This window comes from Eleutherodactylus coqui, chromosome 4, assembly GCF_035609145.1.
Source record: "Eleutherodactylus coqui strain aEleCoq1 chromosome 4, aEleCoq1.hap1, whole genome shotgun sequence".
In the NCBI taxonomy this organism is placed as follows: domain Eukaryota; kingdom Metazoa; phylum Chordata; class Amphibia; order Anura; family Eleutherodactylidae; genus Eleutherodactylus; species Eleutherodactylus coqui.
Genome location: NC_089840.1, coordinates 20,919,432 through 20,942,966, shown reverse-complemented (window position 1 = coordinate 20,942,966; position 23,535 = coordinate 20,919,432).

The window sequence follows — 23,535 nt, the reverse complement described above, 5'->3', positions numbered from 1 at the left end:
CACGCTGCTCTCATGTCCTCTCTTATGTCTGCTAGGTCTCTGCTGGGTGCTGTGGGGCACACGCTGCTCTCATGTCCTCTCTTATGTCTGCTAGGCCTCTGCTGGGTGCTGTGGAGTACACACTGCTCTCATGTCCTTTCTTATGTCTGCTAGGCCTCTGCTGGGTGCTGTGGGGCACACTCTGCTCTCATGTCCTCTCTTATGTCTGCTAGGCCTCTGCTGGGTGCTGTGGGGCACACGCTGCTCTCATGTCCTCTCTTATGTCTGCTAGGTCTCTGCTGGGTGCTGTGGGGCACACGCTGCTCTCATGTCCTCTCTTATGTCTGCTAGGCCTCTGCTGGGTGCTGCAGAGCACACGCTGCTCCCATGTACTCTCTTATGTCTGCTAGGCCTCTGCTGGGTGCTGTGGAGTACACACTGCTCTCATGTCCTTTCTTATGTCTGCTAGGCCTCTGCTGGGTGCTGTGGGGCACACGCTGCTCTCACGTCCTCTCTTATGTCGGCTAGGCCTCTTTTTGGTGCTGTGGAGCACACACTGCTCTCATTTCCTCTCTTATGTCGGCTAGGCCTCAGTTGGGTGCTGTGGGGCACACGCTGCTCTCATGTCCTCTCTTATGTCTGCTAGGCCTCTGCTGTGTGCTGTGGAGCACCCACTGCTCTCATGTCCTCTCTGCAGCCCTTTTTTGCTCCAGCGATGCAGTTCTATCCTTTTTATACCATCCCCACAGTCCTGTTAGTGACCTTGCAGGACCCGGCACTGCAGGCTGGCTTAGTCCTGTTTCATCCCTTATGTAGGCAGTGTGCTCAAAGGTCCTACTCCACACACACAGCTACTGGAAGGCTTCTAGAAAATGGCGCTATCCGACACCTTCACCACACACCAATTAGCCAAAGATGCAGCTGAGTCACTTACATTGCACCCTCCTTACATTTCAAAGCACCCTAAGGGTATGTGTACGTGTAGCAGAAATTCAGTAGATTTTCCGCAGGAGAAAATTCCCTAGCAAATTCTGCAGCAATTCTGCAAAAGCCACATCGGTACGGATTTTGACTCAAAATCAGCCGCACCTCCACAGTTGATTTCAGAAGATACCTCACTCCCCCCACCTCCAAAGTATTTATGCTCACGGCGCTTCCTTCACCGGGCACCCAGCAGCCTCTAGTGAGCGCAGTGGTGCCGGTCAAGCAATGTGAAGGGACCAGTGGTGCTGCACTCTTTAGAGATAGCTGGGTACCCGGTGAAGGAAGAGTTGAGAGCTCAAGGACTTTGGAGATGGGGCGAGCGAGGTATCTTCTGGAATCAGCTGCAGAGGTGCAGCTGAGTTCAAGTCAAAGGCCGCACCAATGATAGAGATTTGGGAATTTTCCGCCATGGACCTTCCGCGGCATCTCCACTACGTGTGAACATCCCCCAATACTCCTCATTAGATACAATGCCTGGTTTTGTGCCAGAAGTCTAAATCCTACTCCTACCGATTTCCTTTCACATCTTCCTTCTTTCGAGCACGCTGCATATATTTATGCCATCTATATTGTCATGGCGTCTTTCCTAGAGAACCTTCCGCACTCCATGTCTAATGTTCGATAATATTATGTTGATAGGAAGTGAGAGCTGATGGGAGCGAGGACATTGTTCAATATGAATTGCTGAAAATATGTGCTCCAGTTGTCTATGTTTTACCCGGCATGACATAAATTTGTGAATAGCGCGATTGCGCTCACGGCCCTGTCATTAAATAAAACAAGAGACGTTGCTTCATTATCAACCTTTCCCAGAATGATGCCTGAGTATCCGCTGAGGTCATTTTCTCATCATTCATCACAGCTGTCTGCAAGAGCTCAGCAAAGCTTATTGTAAGGCGGACAAGACACTTATTACACGCACTGTAGATATGGCGGCTGCCGCCACGAGGCGTCCTCAGACGGAGCTCTGCAATGAATGTTAAACAGCACAATTGGATGTTATTATGGACGTGTTATTATAGTCACACGTTATTATGGACATGCTTTGCTGTTCCGGATCGTGAATTTCATATCAATAGATGATGGGTGTTGCGTTTATTTAGACTCAAGGCGCTTGTTAGAACGAAGAATTGTTACAACTGTCACCGTTGGGGGCTACTGTGTCTACATGGATAGTGACGGGCTTAAAGGGGTTTGCCCATTCAACATATACAGTATTATTAAATGCATTCCTCCAAATGTTTTAACAATAAACCTTTGCAGCACACATAGCGCGAAGCGAAATTATTTTTTGTTAGGCCATGCCCATTTTTACATTAAACCACACCCTTTTTGTTCCTTCACCGGAATAGTACCTCTTTGTGACCCTCTCAAAGGAATAATGCCCTTCAGTGTCCCTTGCATAGTAATAATACCCAAACATGGTTCACTCAGTAATATTACCTCCCTCCACCCTATCAGTAATAAGGCCCTCGCATGCTTCCCTCAGTAATAATGCCCCCATTTGTCCGACCAATAATAATGCCCCCACATGCCTTCCCTCAGTAGCAAAGCCCCTACATGTTTCCTCATTAGCATGTCCCCCAATGTAATAATGTCCTCACTTTTCCCATCATTAACAATGCCATGCATGCCCCCTTAGTAGTAATGCATTCACATGCCCCCTCAGTAATAATGCATCCACGTGCCCTTTTTCAGAAATAATGCCCAAAATGCCCTCCCTCAGTATTACAATGCCCAAGGATGCTTCCCTAATTAATAATGCCCTGTATGCCCTCCACAATAATAATGTCCCATATGCCCTTACCCAGTGAGGCCCCACATGCCCTCACTCAGTAATAATGCCCCGCATGGCCCATCATTATTAATGCCCACGCATGCCTCCCTCAGTAATAATGCTCTGCATGCCCTCCCTCAATAGTAATGCCCCAGTATTCCCCGCAGTATTAATACTCCTGCATAAAGTCTCAGTAATAGCGCCCCACATGCTTCCCTCATGAACAATGCCCCAATAATCCTCTTTCAATAAAAATTGCCCCTGTCTAACCCTCTCAGTAATAATAGTCCTGTATGTTTCCCTCATTAACAATTCCCCAGCATACCCCCTTCAGTAATAATGCCCTACATGACCTCACTTAGTAATAATGCCTTGCATACTCCCTAAGTAAAAATACCTTGCATGCCCCCTCAGTAATAATGCCTCACATGCCCTCATCAGTAATAATAGCCTGCATGCTCTCCCTCAGTAATAATGCCCCAGTATGCCCCCCCCCCAGTAATGATGCCCCTGCATGCCCTCCCTCAGGAATAATGCCCCAGCATGCCCCTTTCAGTAATAATGCCCCACATGCCCTTTCTTATTAGCAATCCCCACCATGCCCATGCTCAGTAATAATGCCCCATATGCCCACCCTAAATAATAATTCATATCAGCCCCTCTCTCCTTTCTTCGCTCATGCACAGCTTGTATGCACTCTTCACTTTCCTAAAACGCCTCAATCCCTATAACACCACTGAGAAACATAACAGCAGCCCTCGCAAAATTGTCATCCACCTGCTCACCCTCCCTATTCTGCTGCTACTAGCAGAAGGGGATATTTTTTCCCAATCCTGGTCCACCCTTTATTGCTCCCAGCTGCCTCATTTAGACACCCTCCAAGCCCAACTACTACTCCATGCATACCCTCCCCTGTCTCCTTTCAATGTACATTCTGGAATTGCCAGCCAGCATGCAACAAACTACCCACCATCCACAACTTTTTCACAGCTAAATCCTTAAACCTGCTAACTCTCATAGAAATGTGGATGCAGCAGTCTGACACGACCTCCCCTGCTGTATTATCTTACAATGGCCTGCAGTTCTTCCATATCCCAAGACCAGAAACTGGGCGTGGTGCAGGAGTAGGTGCTTTATCCTCTCCACAATGCACTTTTCAGGTCATCCTCCCAATACCCTCACTCACTTTTCCATCGTTTGAGGTTCACACTCTACAACTTTTCCGTCCACTGCCCATGCGAGTAGTAGTTATCTAACGCCCCCCATTACTCCCTGCCTGTTTCTGGATCACTTTGCCGCCTGACTCCCCCACTTACTATCCTGCGAAATCCCAAACTTCATTTTAGGTGACTTTAACATCCAATGACCCCATCTCACCATCTACCTCTCAGCTGCTATCGCTTACCTCCTCCTTCGGTCATTAACAACTCAAAGCCTCTCCCACTTATAAAGATGGCAATAATCTTGACTTGGTCTTCGTCTGTCTCGGCTCTGCTTCTCACTTCACTAATTCCCCTCTCGGACCATAATCTCCTCTCTTTCTCTGTCAAGTACACTAGCATCTCTCTACACCCTCCTACCCACCATGTGTTCAGGAACCTTCAAGCCGTTCACACCCAGAACTTTGCTGAGACCCTACATTTTCTCTGTCCCCTATCTCTCTCTTCTCCTGCCCCAACCTGGCTGCTGCACACTACAACACCACTCTTAAACATGTCCTGGATGAAGCGGCGCCCCCCAGGACCCGAGCCATCCGATGCAGACCTCAGCAACCCTGGCTCACGTCTCAAATGCGCTTCATCTGGTGGTGCTCGAAAAGTGCTGAACGGCTGTGGAGAAAGTTGCAAGTGTCCACAGACTTTCTCCACTTCAAATTCATGCTCAGAACCTATAACCTCACCCTCCACCATGCCAAACAAGTCTACTTCACCTCTCTTGTCTCCTCACTATCTCACAACCCTAAATGACTCTTTGACACATTTCACTCCCTTCTCAGCCCTAAATTGCAGCCCCCGGTGATGGACCTCAGCGTGGTACAGCTGGCTGCTTACTTCAAAAAGCAAATCGACAACATCTGGCAAGAAATAACCTCCCTATCCCAGACTATCCCCGACCCTAGTCTCGTCAGTACTGCACCTAGCTCCTGCTCACTGTCTGTACTCAGACCAACGACAGAGGAGGAAGTCTCCAGATTGCTTTCCTCTGCTCGCCCCACCACCTGTGCTAGCTTCCCTCACACCTCCTCCGCTCCCTCTCCCCAGCTGTCATCTCCCACCTCACCACCATATTCAACCTCTCTCAGACCTCTGGCATTTTCCCCTCCTCATTAAAACATGATATCATATCCACACTGCTAAAGAAACCGACTCTTGACTCAACCAGTGCTGACAATTAATGACCCATCTTAAATCTCTCCTTCATCTCCAAACTATTAGAGCGCCTGGTTTTCTCTCGCCTTATAAGCTATCTATCAGAAAACTCTCTTCTTGACTCCCTACACTCACCCTTACAACAGTGTCAAATGACCTCCTGACCGCTAAATCGAGAGGTGAATACTCCCTATTGATCCTCCTCGACCTCTCTGCAGCGTTTAACACTGTTGACCACAAACTCCTCCTCAATATACTTCACTCCATTGGCCCATCGGCCTGGTTCTCCTCCTACCTATCTGACCGCTCATTTAGTGTCTCCTTTGCTGGCTCTACCTCCCCTCCTCTTCCCCTTGCTGTTGGGGTCCCCCAGGGCTCGGTCCTCGGTCCCCTTCTGTTCTCCATCTACACAGCCCTTATTGGACAAACCATCAGGAGTTTTGGCTTTCAGTACCATCTCTATGCTGACGACACCCAGTTATAGACCTCTTCCTGTGACATCACAGCAACATTTGTCTAAAACATCAGACTGTCTGTCCGCTGTCTCTAACACTATGTCCTCTCTCTAAAAAACTGAACCTCTCAAAAACTGACCATCTCCTGTTTCCGCCCTCTACTAACCCACCTCATCCTGACCTCTCCATCTCAGTGTGTGGCACCACCATAACTCCCAGCATGCCCGCTGCCTTGGGGTTATATTCGACCCCGATCTCTCCTTTACCCCCTACATCCAATCTCTCACCAGAATATGACAGCTGCACCTCAAGAACATCACCAGAGTCTGCCTGTATCTCACTATGAACAGGCTAAAAACGCTCACTGTTGCCCTCATTCACTCTTGTCTCGATTATTGCAACTTGCTGCTAATCAGCCTCCCCCACACCAGACTCTGCCCTCTCCAATCCATCCTGAATGTGGCAGCCAGGCTCATCTTCCTGTCCAGCCGCTACTCGGATGCCTCTGCCCTGTGCCAGTCACTGCACGGGCAGCCTGTCAAACACAGCACCGCGCCGCCCTACATTGCATCCCTCATCTCAATCCATCACCAAGCCATGAACAATGCCCCTCATTAACAATGGAAACACCCCCTAGGTGTCTCTACACACTTTTTGGGTGCTCTCCTTAAGGAGAGACGACACCCCTCTTGACCCACGTCACAGGCCTCTCAACAGCCAAGCCAGAAACCTATTGCACACTGATGAGGGGCAAAAACCCTGATAACAGCTGTCTGGTCTGGATTCTGGCTTGGTTTCCTATTTCCAATCATTGTTTCACAGACTGTTAAAAGGTCGTTCATTGATTTGCAGGAATGCTGCCATCCAATAGGTGGCGCTACAGAGGTATTGCCCATCTTCCTTATTTGCAATTTCATTCATGAATAAGACAAAGCTGCTCTGGGACTACCAAACAAATGAACTTGACATCACTGGCCTGAGAAGAGGCTGCAGCGCTCACCCGAGGGCCACGACCACTTCATCAATTGATTGGCAGGGATCTCGAGCGACGGCCCCCCAGCGTATCTAAGGATAGGTCATCAATAGCCAAGTCTCAGAAAACCCCTAAAACCCTTAACGCTACAGGATGTAAGTTTACGTCCTGATAGTGGGGTACTTAATACACCAGGACATAAACTTACATCACGTGCATGGCGTGGGTTCAGAAGATGAGCCCACTGCAGGATTTGACTGTTACTGATGGACGGCCTCCTGCTGCAACACCCGAGATTAATGACAACATCAACCTCCGCTGTTTACCCCCTACACTCCCTCTGTGATGTCATCGTATCTCTGTGATATAATCATGGAGGGCCGAGGGGTTGCATGGCAACCAGATGGTAGATACTGCTGTCCTGAATGCCATTGCCTATAATCGCTATTGTAAGCGATAAGGCACTGCAGTACAAAAGTACTGCAATGCATTATCATAGCGATCATAGCTGTTATGGTGCAAGTCCCCTACAGGGAAGAAAAAAAGTAAAAAATAAATAAAAAACTGTGAAAAATAGTTAAAAGAAAACCTATTTGCGCACTTTCTCCTATTTGTATACAAAAATGTAAAAAAATTTAAATCCCATATATTTATCCTATATGGCAAAAACTGATTTAAAAAAATGTAAGCAATGGAGACAAAATGCCTATTTTGTTCATTTTGCCTCCCAAAAAATGCAAAAAGGGGGGATGCACACGGACAGATTTGAATTGCGGAATCTGGAGTGGGCGGCCGCTTACCGATTTCAGCTTGCAATACAAAGTGATTCTTCATGCACACAAGCAGAAAGCAATTGCGGTTTCTGCTCGTGGATATAAAAATTGCAGCATGCCCCTTTTTCCTACCGAATGCCACATGTGCAGCACCTAAGGAGCGGGACACGGCCTAGGAGACAGCTGGGTAGAGTTTGGGGCCTTGTCACGGTGGCTCTACCGTCTCCCACCCGGAGGGTGACCAGTGACACGTCCAAGGGCCGAGGGCAGATTAATAAAAGAGAAACCCAATGGTGGATTACCGGAGTCCTTTCTTTGTCACTCGTGACGCCACTGTTTCTTCTGTCATTGGGAATTCCTAGTTGGCGGAATAAATCCACACACACGGGATTCTTTTAAGACACAGCCTCCAGAAACGGACGGGCAACGGGTCGCTTTACTTGTATTAACTTGATTATAACTTTAAAATGCACGCTAGCAGAAAAACAGTGCAAAGCGTCAAAGTGGTGGGACAGGGAGGTCTCACGGGTGGAGAAACCACAGTCTTGTTATTTGTAGGTCCTGATCCCGGCAACACACTTTCTTCTCTTCAACACTCTTACCGGTCAACACTCACGTTTGATAACAAAGGTACGCTGCATGACGGCTCCTCACTCTCTCTGTCTTAGCACGGGGAGAGTCATTCCATATCTCCTGGGTACAGCAAGCCCAGGGCAGGCTGTAGACTTCTTTCAGCCTCTTTCATTCTGGGCGACACAGGCTGAAGGTGCCTGCGTGGTCCTCTGGCAAGCCCAGAACTCTTTCAACTCTCTTGCAAGCCCAACGCCTCTCTCCTCAAGTCTGGACTACTGCCTTGCACACACCTTGCATCCACATATATATTATGAGATCACGTGACAAACAAACAGATACATTTTCCAGACAGTCAGCTCACATACCAGACAGTTAACCCTTTCAGTGCTGCATCTATGCAATGCTCATCAATCATTCAACACAGAAGACACTGATATTAGATAGACAAATGCATGCATACAGTTATAGAGGGGCCCTGTTGTACTGGGACACAGTATTAGTGTATCTTGACGCCACCTGAAGCTAGGGGCTTGACAGGAGGAACGCCCCTCTCACACCCCCAGCTCCCGATAGGGTTAAAGTACAAAGGTCCTAGCTGCACACTGCACATTGCTTAATGGCTGGCTGGCCATTAGCCTCATGTTTACTTCGGTCCTTAGCCATAGATTATGAACTGTCAATGCTGGCATGTAACAGCAGTACGCAGCGATAACTCTATGCGTACTACCCATTTCTGCCTCCCGGATGGCCCCCGCCAGCGGCAGCTCTTGCTGCATCTGTGCTGGCTGACAGCCGATCTCCTGGTCACCCCCATGTTGTCGCTGGGGCCACATGTGTTGTCCGGCTCCCTCGGTAGAGCCTGCCGCCCTGCGCCTCTATGTTCCCTCACGGCCACTCCCCCGCTCAGGGCTCGCAATTTGGTCCACTGCAGTAAGAGTCGGCCAGCTGGCGCTTGTGTCAGCTGACTGGCGCCTCTCTGATTTCTTCCGGCTGGTACCTCGGGGGTGATGAGCAGTCACCGCTCCTAAGGCACCAGCACTCTGCAGCTGGCCTCACATTTATTCTGGCCGGCGCCTCGGTTCTCATGAGTGATCACCGCTCCTAAGGCACTGGGGCTCAGCAGAGAGCCGGCCACAGTGCAGCAGGAGCTGGGAGCAGAGGTCCGTGGACGCTACACCAGGACCCCCGAGCACAGATGTGCCCAAAACAGAATAGCTGCTGGCAGATGAGGGGCAGAAATGGAACATCAGGAGCGCCGAGCACTGGGAACAACCGGGAAGCCTGCGAGTAGGAACACCACAGTTACACTGGCCTGCCAGGACCAGTAGGCAAGCCTTATTTTGCAGCCAATCAGGTACAGGGGGTGTCACCCCCTGTCACTCTTGACTCCGCCAGAACTTCCTGGTGGCGTCAAGATACACTAATACCGCGGGCCACTACACGTAAATGGCTTCCATTGAAGTCCATGTAAGCCGTCTTACCTGTGGCCTGTCCCCAATTGACAATTAGCGAGCCATGTGGAACATCCACAGTACAGGAAGAAGAAAATCAAAGCAGGTACACGTAGACGCCGCTACTGCCAGGGCCGGATTCCGCTGCGGGGTTTAGCATGCAGAATCCGACCTGCCCGTGTACATGTCTTAAAGTGATGAAAAAAGATATATACCCTAAAATGGTACCAATAAAAATTGAAGCTCGCCATAAAGAAACAAGCCCTCACAGAGCTCCGCCCATGGAAAAATTAAAAAGTTATGGGACTTTAAATGCAGCAATATAGTAAAAAAAAATGCATAATTCCGCACCGTGAAATGTCCCGTCCTCACCCGCGGCATGCTCTATTTGCCGCGGGTGTACGCGCGGATGGCTTCTATTGCAGTCAATGGGAGCCGTCCGTTCCCGCTATCTTCCGCTGTAGCACAGCAGAAGATAGCGTGAAATCGCCTCTCCGCCTACCGCCGCGTCATATGATATATATATATATAAGTTTTACAATACATTATATGTACCCAAAAATGGTACTAATACAAACTATAGTTCAATAAACACATAACAATCCCTCATATGACCCTGCCGATAGAACCATAAAAAAGTTATGGCTTCTGAAAAGTGGAGATGAAAATTCCCCAAAAATCATTGCGTCCTTATGGCCAAATTAAGCCTTGTCCTTAAAGGGGTTGTCCCGCAGCAGCAAGTGGGTCTATACACTTCTGTATGGCCATATTAATGCACTTTGTAATGTACATTGTGCATTAATTATGAGCCATACAGAAGTTATAAGAAGTTTTTAACTTACCTGCTCCGTTGCTAGCGTCCTCGTTTCCATGGAGCCGCCTAATTTTCAGCGTCTAATGGCCAAATTAGACGCGCTTGCGCAGTCCGGGTCTTCTTCTTTTCTCAATGGGGCCGCTCGTGCTGGATGCCGGCTCCGTGTAGCTCCACCCCGTCACGTGCCGATTCCAGCCAATCAGGAGGCTGGAGTCGGCAATGGACCGCACAGAAGAGCTGCGGTCCACCGAGGGAGAAGATCCCGGCGGCCATCTTCAACCGGTAAGTAAGAAGTCACCGGAGCGCGGGGATTCAGGTAAGCGCTGTGTGGATTTTTTTTTAGGTCCCTGCATCGGGGTTGTCTCTCGCCGAACGGGGGGGCTGTTGAAAAAAAAAAAAAACGTTTCGGCGTGGGACAACCCCTTTAAGGGGTTAAAGAGGTTTCTGAGATTAGAAAAAGGGGTCTGCATTTCTTCCAGAGACAGTGCCACTCTTGTTCATGGCTTGTGCGTGGTACTGCAGCTTCATCCCTTCAAGTGAATTCCAGAACCAGCCATGAAAAAAATGGTGCTGTATTTGGAAAACGCTGCCCCTTTTTTCTAATGTAGACAAATCCCCTTTAAATTGGGGGAGGCAAAGAAAATGGACTTGACTGGCACAAATGATGCAGTATGTATATGACCAGCGGGGCGGATTGGTACGCTGCACTTAGAAGACATCTCTGACTGATTTATCTCACATTTCCTAATCATTTTTTTTGTTTTTCCGGTTCCAGTTTGGAAACTTCTGCGGCAGTCGTGACGTTTTCAGCTATTATTAGAGTGTGAGAGCCGCAGCCGATAAGCCGTAATGGTTTATCAGCTCCGCATTGACTTTGATGTTTGTATTTGGCTGGAGGGTTCGCTGTTGGGTTGAATACTTTTATACTTTTGCTGTGATCAGATCCATTAATACTATTCCAGTGCGAAGCTGAAGCCATCACCGTATCCTGAAGAGGCTTCCCATCACGAGAAACGATTTGTCATATACAACGTTAGATATATTCCGTATAATATGGATGGGTAGTTACTTATTTCTAAGACTGCTGGGGTTACTGCATGGTTTAGTGCTATCCATATCTATCTCACATCTATCTATCTATCTATTTATCTCCTATCTATCTATCTATCTATCTCATATCTATCTCATATCTATCTATCTATCTATCTCATATCTATCCATCTCATATCTATCCATCTCATATCTATCTATCTCATATCTATCTATCTCATATCTATCTATCACATATCAATCTCATATCTCTATCTCTCTCTTCTATCTATCTATCTATCTATCTATCCATCTATCTATCTCATATCTATCTATCCATCTATCTATCTCATATCTATCTATCTATCTATCTATCCATCTATCTATCTCATATCTATCTATCTATCTATCTCATATCTATCTATCTATCCATCTATCTCATATCTATCTATCTATCTATCTATCTATCTATCTATCTATCATCTATCTATCTATCTATCTATCATCTATCCACCTATCTATCTATCTCATATCTATCTATCTATCTCATATTTATCTCATATCTATTTATCTATCTCATATCTATCTATCAATATACTATCTATCTAACTCATATCTATCGATCTATCTCATATCTATCTATCTATCCATCCATCTCTCTATATATTATCTATCTATCTCATATCTATCTATCTATCTCATATCTATCTATCATCTCATATCTATCTATCTGTCTATCTCATATCTATCTATCTCATATCTATCTATCTATCTCATATCTATCTCCTATCTATCTATCTATCTATCTATCTATCTATCTATCTATCTATCTATCTATCTATCTCATATCTATCTATCTATCTATCTATCTATCTATCTATCTATCTATCTATCTATCTATCTATCTATCTATCTATCTATCTATCTCATATCTATCCATCCATCCCCTGTAATAAATCTCTCTGCTGGCGGCTCTGTCTTTCTTCCCCCTTCAGGCTGAGGTTATAGATTTATATTTATTTGTACTTAGTGATATTCTGATGAATCTGATGTGAATTATAGACCGCACATCCACAATTATTGCAGCAAATTATAACGGTAATAAACGTAAGTGATGGATTGATGGCGGTCCTGTGTTACAAGTGGTGTAAAGGATGAGAATAAATCAGCTTTACCTCTGAATAACATTGGTGTCGGTCAGACCTTGTGTGAGTAATAACAGCGCTTGTGCATCCGATGGAATAGAAATGCAAAGACATGCGTATCAGGGCTTCAACAGATGAACGGGATACGAAATGCACGCGCTCCTGCGCAATTTTTGTTGCACAATGAATGAGTGTATTTAACACTCGTGCCTGGTCAAAGCTGGACACAAACAGAAGGTCTAATACATATGATAAGGGATAGTAGTATAGTGGCCCAGTACATGCTTTCCTGACCCCCTCCATAGTGTCATACCTGTCATGTCTTATGAGGATGTGCTGTGCAAAGCTGTCTTGCCATTTTGTTATGTGTATTGCACAGCTGCAGCAAGTGAGAGGTTAATGTCTGCAAAGTGTGAGCTGGGTGTCTGTAAATGTATCAGTTTATGTCCTGTCACATGGTATGAGAGAGGCTATAAATGTGAATGAATGAAAGCAGGAAAGGAGTTCGAGTCCATCTTCTGGAGCTGATACAGTAAAGCACAGAAGCACATGAGGGTACTTTCAGCCCTTATGTGTTGAAGATGGAAGAAGAGGAGAAATTCCACCGAGTATGTGTGCTCCTGGAATAAAGACAGAGTGCAGCCACAAAGAGAGAGAGTAAGCAGTAAGTGAGGGCATCTTTCCAAGATCTAGTGCAGAGGTGCTCATTCAAAATTGTTGCACACCCGAGCGTCTTGTAGTTTGGGACCGCCAGGCGGAGGTAGTCTACTTTCATTGTTCACACTCCAGCGTCCTTAAGTCTGAGTGGAGGTACGCGTCTTCACTTAGTCCCACACCTGAAGTTGGGGTCTGCCGCGTGGAGGTACTCTAGTTTATCTAATTCCTGCACTTCTCAAATCTGTAATCTGTGCCTTGTGTATTGCGAAAGTTACGTTAAGTAAAGTTATTCCAGGCCCTGACCGTTCCCGGGGTCCTGAGGTACTTTATCACTCTCTGTGGCTCAATTATTTCCCCGCCGATGTTCATACCGGTGGATACCGGAATGGTGGCGTCACCCGTGACAACCGCAATCCCTGTTCTCTCGTTTATTGGGCATCCCCATGCCAGGGGCATCCGGAAGAGGCCCAGCGCTGCCCTTTCCTGGGATGCGTATGTCCCTCCGGGAGGGACCGTGGTAAGTGCCGCCGTGACAAGCCGGCATCTTGCCCTTTCAGCTTCTCAGCGTATGCCATGTGTCCGGGGTCACCCGACGGGACGCTGCAGTTGTAATGAGTATGTTTGTCCCGCTGTGTTATTTGGCTCCCTTATATAATGCATACATATTCTGCCGTGCTGTACACAGATTGTCATGACTTGTAGCGCTTAATATTCATCTATGTGAGGGCAAAAGCAGACGGGCTTATGTGCAACTACGCTCGGTGGCACAGAGGGTAGTTGCGCCTGAATGAGGGAAATTGTTTCCCTTTTGCTGGTCGTTCAAACTCTGCACCAGAGCACAGGGGTTTGCAAAAAAAGTGGGAAGATAGCGGCCGCCCGATTTTTCCCGCACAATGTGTTCACTACATGCGGGGAAAACGGGGCACGTCCTATCTTGTCTCAGCGCAGTATTAACGGATGACAATCCCGATAGTGAGACTGAAACCATTGAAATCAGTGGTTGGGTTTTGTCCCGTTATAAGGCCATGATTATTACAGTGTATGTATATATATATATTGTAACAGGGTGAGAGGAATGGTCTGGAGTGGAAGGTATGTGTCACAGAGGTTATTAGCCTCTGTGAGGTAGTCCGGTCCTCTTTCACTCCAGGCCAGATCTTACCACCTGTCCAGCATGCCATTTAAGGAGACAGGTGGAAGGTAGAGAGAGGTGTGTGTGCCTGGGAGATACAGGCTGCAGTTACTCTGTGACTTCCAGTGTGAGCAGAGAGGAGCTGTGGACGAGGCGCTACCTGGTTGCAGCAGGACCCCTGGAGGGGATACGCCTGCCCTTGGTCTAGAGCCTAAGAGATTGAAGGCATAAGGACTAGCTGCGCTCTGGACATCCACAGGTCTGTGCACCTCTATGGACTTGGATGGTCTCCTCAGCTGAGAATTTACCTGTATCACCTCCGAACTGAGGTGGGTTAAACCTGAACAGAGACTTTTGTTGTTGCTATCATTTACCATTTATCTCGAGACCCAGTTATTTATGTTTCTGTTAAAGACTGTGTAAATAAACCTAACAAGAAGAAAAGTGATGGTTTGGAGTGCTCTTTAACCCCCACTGTGCTACAATATATATATTGGCCATTTAATGGCCATTTAAATCAGGGCGGGAGTGACTCTCCCGCCCATGTCAAGAGCGTTGCCTGCACAAATGCACACAGTTTTTTAGCACGGCAGGCGCGCAAAAAACTCTCATTTGCAGTTCAAAGACATTGCGAAGGAACGTGTGTTTCTGCTCTTATACTTACGTGAAGCTGCCCTAAAATGCACGTAAAAAAGAACGTTCTATTTTATTGCATATAATGTGAGATAAAGCCCTTTTATTATCTATGGGGGTGTAATAAATGCTGTACATATGCAGTTACATTGTGGATGTGCGCCGTTTACACGCAATACTGCTATGAGAACGGGAAATTAGAATTAAAAAAAGAAACAAGTCAGACTGCGCATGAAAGCGTGCGTGAGATATGCTGTCAGACGCAGCGCAGAATCGCTGCCGTATGCAGACGCTCGTGTTAACCTGCCCTCAAGCTTATGAAGTGTTAATGTATCGCATATACGTAAAATACAAGCACTGAGCACATACGCAGTCATAGCTGGAAAGCAACACTAATCACTGAGTGTTCTCTACTGCCACCTGCTGGTAAGTGCAGGAATTCTTAACTATTACGCTACGGTAACATGTATTCTCTTTGGGTTCATTCATTCCACTCCAATAAATTAGTTAGTTAGAGCAACCAGGCGACTTTGTCAATGACACAAAGGTGACAAAGATCGTAGAACAGGCCTATGATCTCGGCATCGAAGGGTGCATTGACATTGTAATTCCATCTCTCCGTTCTGGTTTTGCAGACCCTGAACATCCCCCTGTGATAAGATCGCCCCCAGGGCTGCCATGGCTGATTGTCTATCAAGCTGTGCCTGTGACATGTCTTGATAGATTGCCTATCAGATCATAGTATAATGTAATACTAAGGTATTACATTATACTGCAGGAGTGATCAAACAATCGCAAGTTCAAGTCCCCTAGGGTCTCACTGAAATCAATGGGAGCCGTGCCTGCAATTACAAGCGCCATACAATACACTGGGGTTGAAGCAGCAGCTTTCTCTCCGACCCTAGTGTATACCGGCGCTCTTAGCAGGCGCCAAATCAGCTGATTGGTCGGGACACCAAGCAGTGGACCCCAGGCGATCAACTATCTATCACCTTTCCTTAGGTTAGCTTATCAATGCTGGTTTCCCTGGAAAACCCCTTGAAAGATACAACTCACCCCGCAAAACGAAAACAAGCGCGTTTAGACAGCTAAGTTGATGGAAAAATAAGTTAGAAATTTTTTTTGAAAGTGGGGAGGAAAAAACGAAAATGAAAAAAAAAAACATCACGTCCTTAAGGGATTAAGTGGAAAATAAAAAAATGATGTGTCAAAACAATCTGAGGAAGAAGGTTACCATGTCAAGTACAACGAATGGCAAAAAAGCGTAGAAAGAAATCCCCAAAACATCGTCAGCATTGGTGTCATTTTTCATTTCCTGCCCCCTTAACCCTTTGAAATCCACTGTCTGACCTCTGAAGACATTATGATTTAAGGCTGTACAGCTCTGATGTTGGAAGACCTCCGTCAGGGTTCTCTTACTGTATATTGCCAGCCTCTCTGCTGTCAGAGCCTATCCAACGTGTCACCTCATGCAGTACTGGCTTTAGCCAGCAGATAGCGCCATTGTATAACAGCAGAAAAAGAGTAAGCCCCCCCCTAGGAAAACCAGGATACAAATTGGATTGGAAAGGGTTAAAAAAGGAATGAAAGTTAACCAATAAGTTACATGTTCCCCAAATAGGGTGTAATATATATATGTATATGTCATTCCATACAAAGTCCTTATAAAGCTGCATCTCCAAAAAAAAAGCCCCCAAAATATGCCGCCCTCTTAAAGGGTTAAGAAGCGGCAACAAACGAAGGTTCTAAGATTCATCCCTTGTTTTCTGTAGACGTCAGTTACAACTTTTAATATATTGCCGGTGATTCCCAGCAGACCGCAGAGAATTGTCCAGATCTGCGGCTCGTAATATTGCGGCTTTTATTACAAATGGCCGTGAAATTTCGTCGGGCGCGGAGAGAAAGTTCTGCATTAACCTCAAGGAGTGTTTTATTAAAGCTATACATTTGTTTCAGTATTCAATGTAAAAGTATGGCGGGTTTATTAAAGCGACCGTCACTCATAGGAACTCCGAGGAATTGTGGAGAGATAATAGCGATAGCCGCTCACCGAGGCGCCTGCTTTACTGCAGCAATAAAGGGTTAGTGCCGGATTTATGAAATACAAAGTATTGTCGCTGCTGCTGAGCGTCGGCTCATCCGTCTTGTAGAGCAGTGAACACTTATTCTGGGTGGAGGTTACTTCTAAGAAGGTCGGCAGCGAAGTCTGCGGATGGCTGACCTTATACTTACAGCCCAACTGATAAAACAGCAAACTGTATAATCATCATGGATATATACAGAGTCGAGTCACATTATCATGACCACTAGCGAATATCAACAGTAACCGCCGTGTGCCGCACGAACAGCAGCTAGATGGGCTGGGAGGGACTCAATAAGGTGCAGGTAGGTGGTCTCAGGTATCTGGAGCCATGCTGACTGCAGTACTTCTTATAGCGGCTGGAGGGTGCATGGTGGATCTATAGAACGAACACAACGATTGAGGTGGTCCAACAAATGCAATTTGGTTAAAGTCTGGTTAAATTAGAGAGCCAGGGAAGTACTTGGAAGTGTTGGTCGTACTCTTCCAACCACTGTCAGACATTTCTAGCCATGTGACATGTCTCATTGTCCTGCTGGAAGACCCCAATTGCTCCAGGGAAGACAAACAGCATGTATAGGTGTACGGGATCTGCAAGGATCGATTCAGAGTCAAATCAGTTCAGCGTGCCTTCCACATGGATGAGCGGCCCAAGGAATGCCACGAAAGAATTCCCCAGACCATAACGCTTCCACCACCAGCTTGGGTTCTTCCAGCAATGGTTGCAGGGTGTTTGTTCTCTGATGTTTCTCACCTGACAGGTTAACGTCCATCCATTCAATGAAGCAGAAAACGTGACTTTCGCAGAAGGCCACCCTTTGCCAATCAGCGGTGGTCCAATTCAGATACTGCCATGCAAATTGAAGCCTTTTCTTTCGATGCACCTTCATTAGCAGAGGTGCAGTGACCGTCCATCTGCTTCAGAGCGTAGGGTTCACAGAACTGTTGTTTTAGACACACGCCTCGTAGCTCCCCGCTTCATTTCTCTGGTGAGCTGCTCCACTGTAGCACATCGGTCGCCCCTCGTACACCTTCGTAGCCAACCTCTCACATACATGTCAAGTGTTGACCCTCAGTTTCAACGTCGGTTATTCCCAATGGTGCCATTTGTCCACTCTCGATACACTTTCACCACAGCAGCATGCAAGCAGTTCACAAATTGCACTGTCTGAGAAATACCGCCATTCTTGCACAAAAGTCATTAATCATCCCTCTTTGCAACCCATTTTACCCATGACAACAATGAGTGATATGTGAGCAGACAGCCTATCGCACACCTCATATACCGACTGTGAGGGATTATAAGAACCAAAGTACCTCCATCTTGTCTCTTCATATACACAGTTAATGGACAATACTAATATGATTTTAACTAACATTCACATGATGATTCAGCATAAAAGCTAAAAATATTAATCCCGTGATTTTGAGCGGTGTACACCTGGTATCTTGTGGTGTCTTGTGCTGGACGTTCCCGTGGAACTCAAGGACAGATAGTTTCACCTACTGTTATTGTAAAATCTAAGAATATGTGGGAAATTCCAGATTGTCAAGAACGCACATACACTGTTTTGCATAAAACGCCTTCATGTCTTTGAAATGGTATATAGGACTGAAGGTTCTGCAATAAATCAGAAATTTCTAGCATACAGCCTGTTGCTGTGTCGCATTGATTTTTTTCTCCAGGCCGGCTTGATACTCTAATTTGGCAATCGGTAACATATTGGAAGAAAACCCTTAGCTTTTCGCCGACACCCACCAAGCTAGCCAATGACACGTCTCTTCCTTCATGGGCTACGCACTGCCGACATCATGATAATGTAAAATGACAGTTCATATGCAGCATCGGACTGATCTTTTTTGAAAATGGGGAGGAAATAATGAAAACATAGGAAGCAAAAAGTGCTGCAGCGGGAAGGGGTTAATATAGAAGAGGTGCAAATATAAACTCCAGCAGACGTAATAAGATAAGATCCGCTCTCCAACCCTTCATATCCACCGTGTCCATTCCAGTATTATACACGATCATCAGTTCTGATTAATGTACATGTTGTATTCCGTATATCCCCCCTCCCCTGTACTGCAGCGAGGTTCTTATTACAAGACCCTCCAGTCCAATATTTGCACGCGGTTATCGGTGTATTTTATGTTGTCGCTCAGAATTTTTTTGCATTTTCATTTCTTCTTCAAGTGTCTTATATTAGATTTTCCTATTTACATGTCTGTATATTCCGTTATTACGGCCCCTGCAGCGCCGGCGGTCCCGCAGATATTCTGGTGTTAGCTACTGTAATCTGTGTAACCTTATGTCCTGATTTATGAGGACAGACGTTTCCTGCACCTGGCTTAAAGGCATTGTCCAAGTGTAAAAAGGGTCTAAAATAATTGGCTGAAAATGCGCTAAAATAATAAAAGTTAGTCATGTTGTGCTCCTGGGACTTGTAGTTCTGTGGGTTTCCAGAAGCACGCTGCTGCAGGTGCAGTTGATTCAGCTGGCTGATGGTTGGATTGCTCCAGCCAGCCAATCACTATTGGTCTGTGTATTAGCCCCTCCTTACCAGAGGGTGACGGCCACTATACCTTCTCTCCTACCTGAGGGTGGCGGCACATGTGCACTGAACATAAAGAATAGAACTCATTGATTTCAATGGGTTCGTTCTTATAAGCGCATTTTGCGCCAAAAATAGGACCTGCTCTATTTCCCTGCGTTTTTTGCAGCAAAACTGTCATAGAGGTCTATGGGAGGTGCAAAAATACACAAGGGGAAGGTGTGACGCTGCGCAAAACACAGGGAAAAGAAGACATCTGGAACTTATTAGGCTTAAATAGCTATTAAATTATATGGAAAGGGTGTGTCATGCGTGTGTGTGAACAGGCCCTGCATGTGCATAAATTACAGTAATATGCACCAACGCATGCAGCATGCTGATTACGGTTCTCTCTAAATCTCAGTAATGCACTAAAACGCTGCGGTGAGCATATCTGCACAAACGCATGTGATGCCTCCCTATACCTGGGTGTTAAGATGCATGCTGTGCAGATCTTTGCTCCGTGTGTCTTGTTCTGTCCGTCTGCATGTGGCTCAGGTTGGTTTCTGTCTATATTTTCCTTGTCTGAACTCTGTCTGATCCACCCATCCACTGGTTGTCAGATGCCTGGTCCATGTATGTTTGTCCTACCTGTGCATTGGTGGACGGATGTCCGAGCCTTGTCCTGTCCCCTTGGTAGGCGGATGCTAGGGCCTTGTTTTGTGTGTCTGTCCATCTGTGTGTAGGTGAGAACCTGCCTGATGTGTCTGGCACTCCTGCCTCTTACCATCTGGGCCGAGCCAGGCCCCTTGGTTCCAACTTAGGCATCCCTATTGGGACGATCGCCCCGCTTGTAGATAGGATTCTATCTCTTTGTGGTTTTAGTTACCTTGTTGGAGTAGGGACTCACAAGACAGTGAGGACCCTTGACGTGGGCCCATGAGCTTACGTATCCTTGCCCAAATACAAACCAATACCTCATACGTACTTATATTGCCATCTGTCTGAGCTGTAATGTATTTGGTAAGTATTTTGTCAGCTGTTTGTATGCTCTTTTCGTTTATGCTTGTTTGTTGTTGGTGTTTGTTCGAGTGCATGTACCTATCCCATTCTCTTTAGCCTTCTCCTAGAGATTATTTTACAACTGGATGACCCCTTTAAAGCACATGTACACGGCAGGCGTTGACTTCTCAGCCATTAACCATTTAGATGCTGCTGTCAGTATTAACAGTGGCATTTAAATGGCTTCACAGAAGGAGGGGTCTCTATCTCCTGAACACTCCCCTCCACTGCATTAAGATTGTAAATGGCCATTTTTTTTGTCGCGGCAGCCTGTGGCTTTGTGAAGGCCCTAGGGTTGCTATGGATTTTTGCCTACTAAGCTCTGTCTGCGACACTGCTTATTCTAATACCTACAATAGTACAATATACTGAAATACTGAACTATTACTATATACTATATTGCATATAAGTGATCAAACGATTGCAAGTTCAAGTCCCCTATGGGGACAAAACAAAAGTTCAAATAAGTTAAACAAATATTTTTTAATCAAGTGTTTTTAATGAAATTTTAATACGTAGACCAAATCATGTAAGCTAAAATATAACTTTACCTGCCCTGATATGAGACCCTTCAATCTCTCTGCCTCTCCCACTATAGTTATAATTTGGTAATTCATCACTGACAAATATCCCTCAGCATTGAGCGCACTAGGAAGCTGCAGATACTTAGAAAATTGGGTGTGGAGTAAATCAAACTCTTTCTATAAAGCCAAGAATGGGTTAAGGTAACCTTCTACCAAAATTTGTGATACACGTCTTATGCCCTTAAATTTCCATCTGCGAAAACCTTCTAATTTTGTGAACAAGAGGTCTGGGGGCGCATGATGAGGACATTGTTCTTTACAAGTCACTGGTCAGACCACACACGGAATATTGTGGATAGTTTGGGGCACCGGTACTCAAGAAGGACATTTCAGAGCTTGAGTGGGTACAAAGGCAGCAACTAAAGTAATAAACGGAATGGGTAGACTACAAAAATGGGATTATTCACTTAAGAAAAAAGACGGCTGAGGGGCGACCTAATAACTATGGCCCCCTGCACATGGGGCGGAAATTCCGCGGCGGGATTTCCCGCAGAATTTCCACCTGCATAGGATTGCATTACAAAACACAATCATATGCAGACGGCCACGACTTGTGCCATGTATGCGGTCCTTCAGCAGCCGGGTGCATACTGCTGTACGAGATGTAAGCGTTTTGCACATTTTGAAGCCCCGATCCTGGATCTAAATGAGCAGCTTACACTAGATTCATTCACAACATGGAAAGTAGTTTGGTGCTCACGGAGCTGCACTCGCTGGGGTGGATGTGAGGGTGGATGGTAGTTCGGGAGAGCAGGATGGGCAGGCAGGAGACTTAGAAACCCTTCAAACATTTTACCCGCAATAGAAGTAAGACTGAGGGGAGTTGTGTAATACAGATAACAATTGGGGCATCTAGACCCTTTTGGTAAGATTATCATGCCCACCACTGAGATTGGAAGTTTTCACCTGGCAACTAGAGATGAGCGAACGCGTTCGTCCGAGCTTGATATTCGTGCGAATATTAGGGTGTTCGGGATGTTCGTTATTCGTAACGAACACCATGCGGTGTTCTGGTTACTTTCACTTCCTTCCCTGAGACGTTTGCGCGCTTTTCTGGCCAATTGAAAGACAGGGAAGGCATTACAACTTCCCCCTGCAACGTTTAAGCCCTATACCACCCCCCTGCTGTGAGTGGCTGGGGAGATCAGGTGTTCGCCTAATATAAAAGTCGGCCCCTCCCGCGGCTCGCCTCAGATGCGGTGTGAGTTAGATGAGGGACAGTGCTGTTTGTACCGGAGCTGCTGTAGGGAAAGAATTGGTAGTTAGTGTAGGCTTCAAGACCCCCCAAAGGTCCTTATTAGGGCCACTGATAGCTGTGTGTTGGCTGCTGTTAGCAGTGGCATTTTTTTTTTTTCTCAAAATCGCCTCTGCAGACCGTTGCACCTGGCATTAGGGACAGAAGTGCTGCATAGGCAGGGAGAGTGTTAGGAGTGAGTGTAGCCTTCAAGAACCTCAACGGTCCTTTCTAGGGCCATATTTATCCGTGTGCAGTACTGTCCAGGCTGCTGTTGGCTGTGCTGCATTTTTTTTGGGCTTCTCAAAATCGCCTCTGCAGAGCATTCCACCCTCCATTGATACTGCAGGGAAAGAATTGTATAGGCAGGGCCACAACACAGTTATTATTCATAGAATATACGCAGTGCTGCCTTTTGGTGGGAAAAAACTGAAAACAAATCAATTTGTCCAGCCTCTGTCCGTCCTTACGGGCGGTGGACACGTGTGAGCTGCGTGAAAAACATTGCTAAATCATACGCACCCAGCTACGCTTTACTGCTGGCTTCGCCATTTGCTTTCCTTAATTGGGAAAAAAAATACCTGCTCTGCCAGAGTTATAATAACTCTGCTACCCTCACGTTCTGTGACACATAAGCAGGGACACAGCACAGTTATTAAACTTCTCATGTTCATTGAATATACGCAGTGCTGCCTTTTGGTGGGAAAAAACTGAAAACAAATCTATTTGTCCAGCCTCTGTCCGTCCTTACGGGCGGTGGAGACGTGTGAGCTGCGTGAAGAACAGTGCTAAATCATACGCACCCAGCTACGCTTTACTGCTGGCTTCGCCATTTGCTTTCCTTAATTGGGAAAAAAAATACCTGCTCTGCCAGAGTTATAATAACTCTGCTACCCTCACGTTCTGTGACACATAAGCAGGGACACAGCACAGTTATTAAACTTCTCATGTTCATTGAATATACGCAGTGCTGCCTTTTGGTGGGAAAAAACTGAAAACAAATCTATTTGTCCAGCCTCTGTCCGTCCTTACGGGCGGTGGAGACGTGTGAGCTGCGTGAAGAACAGTGCTAAATCATACGCACCCAGCTACGCTTTACTGCTGGCTTCGCCATTTGCTTTCCTTAATTGGGAAAAAAAATACCTGCTCTGCCAGAGTTATAATAACTCTGCTACCCTCACGTTCTGTGACACATAAGCAGGGACACAGCACAGTTATTAAACTTCTCATGTTCATTGAATATACGCAGTGCTGCCTTTTGGTGGGAAAAAACTGAAAACAAATCTATTTGTCCAGCCTCTGT